At 43.1% G+C, this 7,263-nt stretch overlaps 1 non-coding gene across 1 annotated transcript; it reads right to left on the reverse strand.

Moving 5' to 3' along the window:
- Window positions 1-3,067: 3,067 nt before the first annotated feature.
- LOC121154537 lies at window positions 3,068-3,171 on the reverse strand. The gene has a single exon (XR_005883547.1). It is a non-coding gene; the product is annotated as a U6 spliceosomal RNA (small nuclear RNA).
- Window positions 3,172-7,263: the final 4,092 nt, after the last annotated feature.

Genomic DNA, 7,263 nt, shown 5'->3' on the forward strand with positions numbered 1-7,263 from the left:
TGAGCTTAGTCTGGGTCTCTTCCATGGTAGCAGGGACACAAATGCTCCAGTCATCAACCACCTGCTGCCTCCCGGACTCTGTACGGGGAGGGAGCTGGATTCAGAAGCAAGGTTGGGACCCAAACCCAGGAACCCCACCATAGGTGCTAGGATCCCAAATGTGAACTTAACTGCTGTGCCAAACACCTCTCCCCAGGTAAGCACTTCTAACACCAATCACTACCCCCATCATCACTATTACTGCCGCTTCTCATTTCAAACATGTGTATCTATGAGGAACACTGGAAGCTAGGGGTGCGGAAACAGTGTGCAAAGCAACTGCTCAGGATGGAGTGATGATGGAGAAGGGCCAGGGTGTTCAGGATGATGTTCAGGCAAGGCTTTGCAGACCTGTTTGTTCACACAGTGTAGCTAATTGCAGTGGGTGCAGAAGAAGAGTTGCATATGACTTGCTGGCTTCCTGCCCTTGGAGACGCAGCAGCCCCCACACAGGAACTGCCGGCTGCTGGGAGAATAGGAGCAGGGTGTTAGGATGTCAGGAACACAGCCTGGCATGGCTACTGAGTCAATCACAGCTCACTGCTAAGGAGGGCTGGTGTCAACAGCTTCACCATCCTCAAATAAAACACTTGTGGACATCCTTGAGACATGATGACAACTTTTCCCTCCTCAAGGCCTCATTTTTGCAGGAAAAAAAAAAGTCACACAACACATGGAACTGCAGAGCAATTGTAATATGGGAAAAGAGATTTTTGGATGTTGTGAATTGAGATTCAAAACCTGCATTCATTTGACATGTGGACTGTCTAAAACACCAGATCCTTGGTTGTCAAGAACATACTTGATGTGTTGTCTTGTCAGGCTGCTGATTAACGCCTTGCAGTTGCAGCAAATGAGAAGTCATGTCACCTTGTGCTTAAGGCGCCTATGGATCCCAAAAATAATCCTTGGGGGAGGGGAGAGAATGAGAGAGAGACAGAGACATTACAGCACTAAAGACAGTGACTGACTGACTAGGCATGACTTTCAGAAAGAGGCGAGTTCTCTGTGTTTTTGCAAAGTTCTCTTGCTCAAGCCATAAATGAACTTTTATTGACCCAGTCTTCTGGTTTGCTGAAAAAACGATCACCATATTAGAAATGGCTCCATGTAAGGGGATCTGGATAAAAAGCAGTTGCTTACAGAGAGCCTTTATATGGAGGCTCAAGTCTTCACAGTGCCAAAAGCATGAAATTATAATAATAATCCTATAATTATAAGTTGTAATAATAATTATTATATATACTTCACATGTATGTCAGTTATGAAAACAGAACCATCGCAAATATAAAATGATTCAATAGATGTGTCATTGTTTACAAAACAACTGCATGTGGGAAACAAGATTTTGAGGCAGCACTGGCGAAACAGGAGGGTCCTAGGTTCTTGACTTTCCCCAGAGGGAGCCTCACTGCTTTTCCACGAGCACAGTGGGAAACAGTCACTTAGACCTTGAGCTTCTCTCTCCTCATGGGTCTGAAGCCATCGATCAACTGATTAGCCTTCCCAGGTGCCAATTCTACTCCCAGTGGAGAGATTCTACCTGGCAAAGCTTAAGGGAAATGTTCACTGGCAATCCCACCAGCAATAGTTGGACAAAACAGTATAAGGAGGGTCCCCATGCCCTAGAACTGTGAGAAACAAGTGTGCCTGGGAAATGGCCCAGAAGGTGCCCCTTGCTGCAACCTCATGTGATTTGGTGGGTATTTCGGAGCTTCTGTGGGATCCCAGATGTGAGAATGCAACAGAAACATTAACACACTGGGCACAAAGTTGGGCGGATTCCTGACCTAAACAAATGCTACTGTGAACCATGTGTAGATTCAAGGAAAAGTGTCTGCCTTGGAGCACTGATGTGAAAGCTGGGCTCCGGTCGGGGAGTTTGATCCAAATGTGGCTCCCCCACTTTGCAGCTCTGGCACCTCAGCAGGTCACCTTCGGGAAGCCTCAGTTCTTCATTTTATAGACATGAAAGTAGTAGCGTGCTCTATCTCCAAAGCTGTTGTAAGGACTACATGGAATAAAATTAAAAGGAATAAAACATGCCCAGGACTTTGTTCAGCCATAAGATATTAATAATAACAGCAGCACCATTATTCCAACTGCCTCCCTTAGAAAAAGTGTGAAGTACATGGCAACCTTCTACACTAAGCAACCTCGAAATTGGTCAGCACTGTATTTATTGATAGTCCAGCTGGCTCCATATTCCACCTTTGATAAGATGCTCAGGGAGTATGAGAATATATTTCATCTTAACTCTTCTACGCATGAGCCTTAGCCAGTAAATTACATGAGGAAATGTGCTCGAGTGCCAAGAAGACTCTGGGTTAGCTGTGCGTGCAGAGTGACATATGGAAGAAGTAAAAATGACTCAAAGCATTGTCGGGCCTTAGGAGATGCCACGGCAAGACTGACTCACTGTCAGGCTGGACATGGGGAAGCTGTCTGCTGCCGACATAAGGAGCTGTTCCTGCTGGTTTCCAGTCAATTTGATGATCTGAAATCTAGCTGCCACCCAGGAGGACAGGCAGAGGCAGCTGCTCAGGATGCTAAGAGGATCCTTTCATTGGGCAATCCACTATGGGGAGGCACCATGTTAGGCACTATTTATTGAAACATCTTAAATGAAACTTAACAGTTATTTCACCATAAGGAATAAGTAAGAGGCAGCACTTGCCTGCATCAAGATCTCAGTCTAACAGGTTGCACCAAGAGGTACACACAAGGAGCCTGCAGACTGCTGTGCAGAGGTATCATGTAAATGGCACAAGCACATTGCTGGGGCACACCTACCCCAACTCCCACAGGAAACAGAGCCCACATAGAAGAGTCAGCCAATGCAGTGCCCTTTTCACAAAGCCTGGCTTTTGCCTAAACTGGAGGAGGCCACCAGCCTTCCGTATGGCACTACTTTATTTTTCTCATGGCCATCATTGCATTAGTAATGAAATTTTTCTCTTTAATACTAGCTCCTTCAATTATGAACTTCACAAGATCAGAAAAGTCACCTACTTATTCTTTTGTTGTCAAAAACATGGAGCGCTTCACAAATTTGCATGTCATCTTTGCACAGGGACAAGGCTAATCTCTTTATTGTTCCAATTTTAGTATTTGTGCTGCCCAAGTGAGCACATTTTTGTAGTCATTTCTTCAAGAATTAAGGCAGTGTTGAGCACTTAGGAGGTGCTTGCTTAAGAATGAGCATTGTGGTGTAGTGGGTTAAGCCACCACCTGTGATTCTGGCATGCCATAGGAGTACCAGTTCAAGTACTGGCTGCTCCACTTTCAATCCAGCTTTTTGTTAATGTGCCTTAAAGCAGCAAAGGATGGTGCCAGTCCTTGGAATTCTGTACCCATGTTAGAGATCTAGAGAAAGCTCCTTGCTTCTGGCTTTATTCTGGCCTAGACCTAGCTGTCGTGGCCATTTTGGGAGTGAAACAGCAGATGAAAGATGTCTTTCACTCTTGGCCTGCCCTTATCTCTCTGCAACTTAACTTTTCAAATAAAATAAAATCTATCTATCTATCTCTGTAATTATATATGCCTGATATTTAGACACATAGATATAAAAGAGATGGTCAATAAATGTGTTAGATGACTCCAGCTGGTAAGATAAGAAAAAGTAACAGAGGGAACAAAAGTCCAGAGGAGAAACGGCTCAATACTCAAGGAAATGAAGTGGCAGAATGCGCGCGCGCGCACGCACACACACACACACACACACACACACACACACACACACGAATGCACATGTTCATGTGAAGGACACAGAATCAACGTGGTCTATAGTAGAAATGTGGCTGAGTTTGATGTCAGGGACTCACTTGCCTTACTAAAAGACTATTCTTCCTCGCAACTCCCACAGGAGCCAACCAGGCTGCCACACAAGGTGTGTGAAATCTGATGGATGCAAACTTCTACTCAACTGAAATGTGAAATGCTGCACCTGCTACCTGGGGCCAAAGCTGCTCATCCTCACCAGTATTTAAGCATCTTGTGGGAGAAGACTAATTCCCTGGTTCCTGAATGTGTGGACGAGTTGCTTCTGGCAACAGAAGGAGAGTGTAGCAGTTAGGGTGGCTCTGCTTAGTTGCCTGCATCTCATACTGAACAGTGTCTGGGTTCCAGCCCAGCTGCACTCCCACACTAGCTTCCTACTAATTCGCAGCCTGGGAGGCAGTAGGTAGTAGCTGCCACAGGAAACCTGGATTTAGATACTGGCTGCACACTTCTGCCTAGCTCAGCCCTGGCTGCTGAAGGCATTTTGGGAAAGTGGAATAGTGCGTGGGACATCTCTCCTTCTACATTTCAAATAAATTAAAAAGTGACTAAAAATATTTACAAAAAGGAGTGCTTTCTCTGTCCACTTTTCTCTGTCTTGTATGCATACAGCAAGTAGCAGAAGACTCCAAGAGGGTAGAAGAGCAGAGGCTGGAAGTGGTGTGGCCCCTGCATGCCTGGAGAACAGATATCTGAATCCCACTCCCTGTCCCGGTCCTGGTCCAAATCAGACTCCTGTGAATGAGGCACAGACCTCGGTTGCTGCAATCCTGAGACTTGGGAGTGTTTACTGAAGCATAGATCGGACCAATCGTGGGATAAATACACTAATGTAATCTCTTTTCTTAAAAAAATTACTTCCATTCTTTGTATTTGTTCGTTTCAGGGGTGGAGAGGAGCCTCAGCTTTGATTAAATCTCCATAGATACATGACGGATGATCCCTTAAAGAACTTAGCCAATCAGACTAATGGCCCTGCTGTGAACCTACTGCTCCCATTCAAACTTGGCACATTGCAGCATCATATTAGTAATATGCACTATTGATTAGATCATCATTTCCCATAATAGGAGAGTCAGTGGACTTCTATTGAGGAAGTAAAGTGTAAAATGCTTATTATTTTAAGGCCTGCAGAGTCTGATTGGGGCTAGGACTGTCAAGTCTCCCTGTCTGGCTGGCAGCTTCACCTTCTTCACAGGCTGCCAATATTGATCCTGACATTATTTTCTGGTTAATACAAAGAAGCCAACCCAACCAAATCACTAAGTTTGGTGGAGGAGAAGGGAAACTGGTTAGATAGAGCAAGGATCTGTGTAAATTTCAGGGTCCTGGTGCTATAGGGCTGCTGCCCATGGCGGGAGAGTGTTTCCATGGAATGTCAGCCCTGTGGGGCTGCGGGGCCTGCTGTGCACTCAGAACAGTGCTGCAGCTGCCCTGTGACTGTGGGAGAAGGCAAGCAATCAGCCAAAACCCACATGGGATTTAAAGACCAACCTCTCAAAAGTAAATGAATCAAATTAGACCAAGGTCTCTGAGCATGGACCTTCTCCACATCAGACCCGGTAAAGGGGAGGAGGAAGGCAGGTTGATATGCACACAAGAGGGTCAGCTTCTGACATGCAGGAATATTTGACCTCTGACCCTTCGGATCCTGTTTGCTGCATGCCTCTGCAGGCACTTTCACATAGTAGGCTAAATTCTTCTAAATATTTTCCCAATATTTGTATAAGCAGGTAGGTTTGACTTTAGAGAGAAAATCAGATGACTATAAAAATTTAAGTTCACTGACTAACCAATTGTTCTCTACAGAGTTTGATCAAAATTCCAACTCCCTCGGTGGGTACAAAGCTCCTTCTGATGTGTTTGTCAGTGTGTCTGCGTGTGTGTGTGTATGTAAGTGTGTAAGTATAATACACATGTTCACTAAGAAAAACTCAGACAAAACAGAAAAGTAAAACTATAAGAAAAAAAAAAAAGGCCCAGCACAGTGGCCTAGCAGCTAAAATTCTCACTTTGCATGTGTCAGGATCCCGTATGGGTGCTGGTCCTAATCCCAGAAGCCCCCCTTCCCATCTAGCTCCCTGTTTGTGGTCTGGGAAAGCAGTCAAGGATGGCCCAAAACTTTGGGACGCTGCACCTGCGTGGGAAACCTGGAAGAAGCTCCAGGCTCCGCATTTCAGATAGGCTCAGCTTTGGCCATTGTGGCCATTTGCAGAATGAATCAGCAGATGGAAGATTTTCCTTTTGGTATCTTCTCCTCTCTGTATATCTGACTTTTCAATAACAATGAATAAATGTTTAAAATATATATATATATATATTTTATATTTTATATATATATTTTATATATATATATTATTTATATTTATATTTATATTTTATATATATATAAAATATATATATTTATTTATAAAATTATTTATATTTATATTTTATATATATATAAAATATATATATATATATATATATATATATATATATATATATATATATATATGTATATATAACATTTTATATATAGGTAAAACACATCACCAGGCTACTGTAGTCCAAAATTAACTACTAACTACTATATGTTTTATAGAATTAACACTCTAGTAAAAACAGAAACATAAATAGTGTTAAGGGCAGGCACCCAGCCTAGCAGTTGCCCATATCCCAGACCAGAGTACCCAGGCTCCACGCTTGGCGCTCCTCTGGCTTCCTGCTCATGTGTGCTCTGGGAAGCAGCCAGGTCGCTGGGTCCCTTCCACCAGCCAGGAGACACAGACCGAGTACCTTGCTCCTGGCTTTGGCTGCTTCCAGCCCTGGCTGCTGCAGGCGTCTGGGGTGTGAATCAATGAAAAGAAGTCTGTCTCTGTCTCTTTGTGCCTTCAGATAAAACTCAAAATCACTGTATTACAAATAAACTTCCTGACTCCAATATTCTTTACACAACAGATGTTAAATCCCCACTCCCAAATCATTAGACATTTCTGCGAACATTCTGAAAGCCCGTGTAATAGTTAATGTGAACGAGAGCATTTCATCCTATCTTTCCTTAGTGCTACATATGTACTTCATTTTAAAAAGCCCAGCTCATTTACTACTATGATTTGTTACACACCATTTTATACATAAATGTATTTTCTGTATTTTAAGTTACTTTCTTAGGGTATATTCCTAGAAGTGAGGACACTGAATCACAGCACACAGTCCTTTTTGAAATACATCTTAGCTATATCAATATATGTCTGAAAATAAAAGTGAATTGTGAAGAATTATAAATAATACTCCACCTATCAGAAATACTCGTTTACTATATTAGCACTTTTGGTAATGTGCGTATTCCTTCTGTTGTGAAATACAACTCAAATATTAATGGCATTAGGACTAAGACATTAGATTAAAACACCCTGGTGTCCTCCTATTCCAGCATCGGAATCCTCGGGTTGGGACAGGTAG

The sequence above is a fragment of the Ochotona curzoniae genome, unplaced genomic scaffold (assembly GCF_017591425.1).
Source record: "Ochotona curzoniae isolate NIBS_2020 unplaced genomic scaffold, NIBS_Ocur_1.0 contig_1, whole genome shotgun sequence".
Taxonomy (NCBI): domain Eukaryota; kingdom Metazoa; phylum Chordata; class Mammalia; order Lagomorpha; family Ochotonidae; genus Ochotona; species Ochotona curzoniae.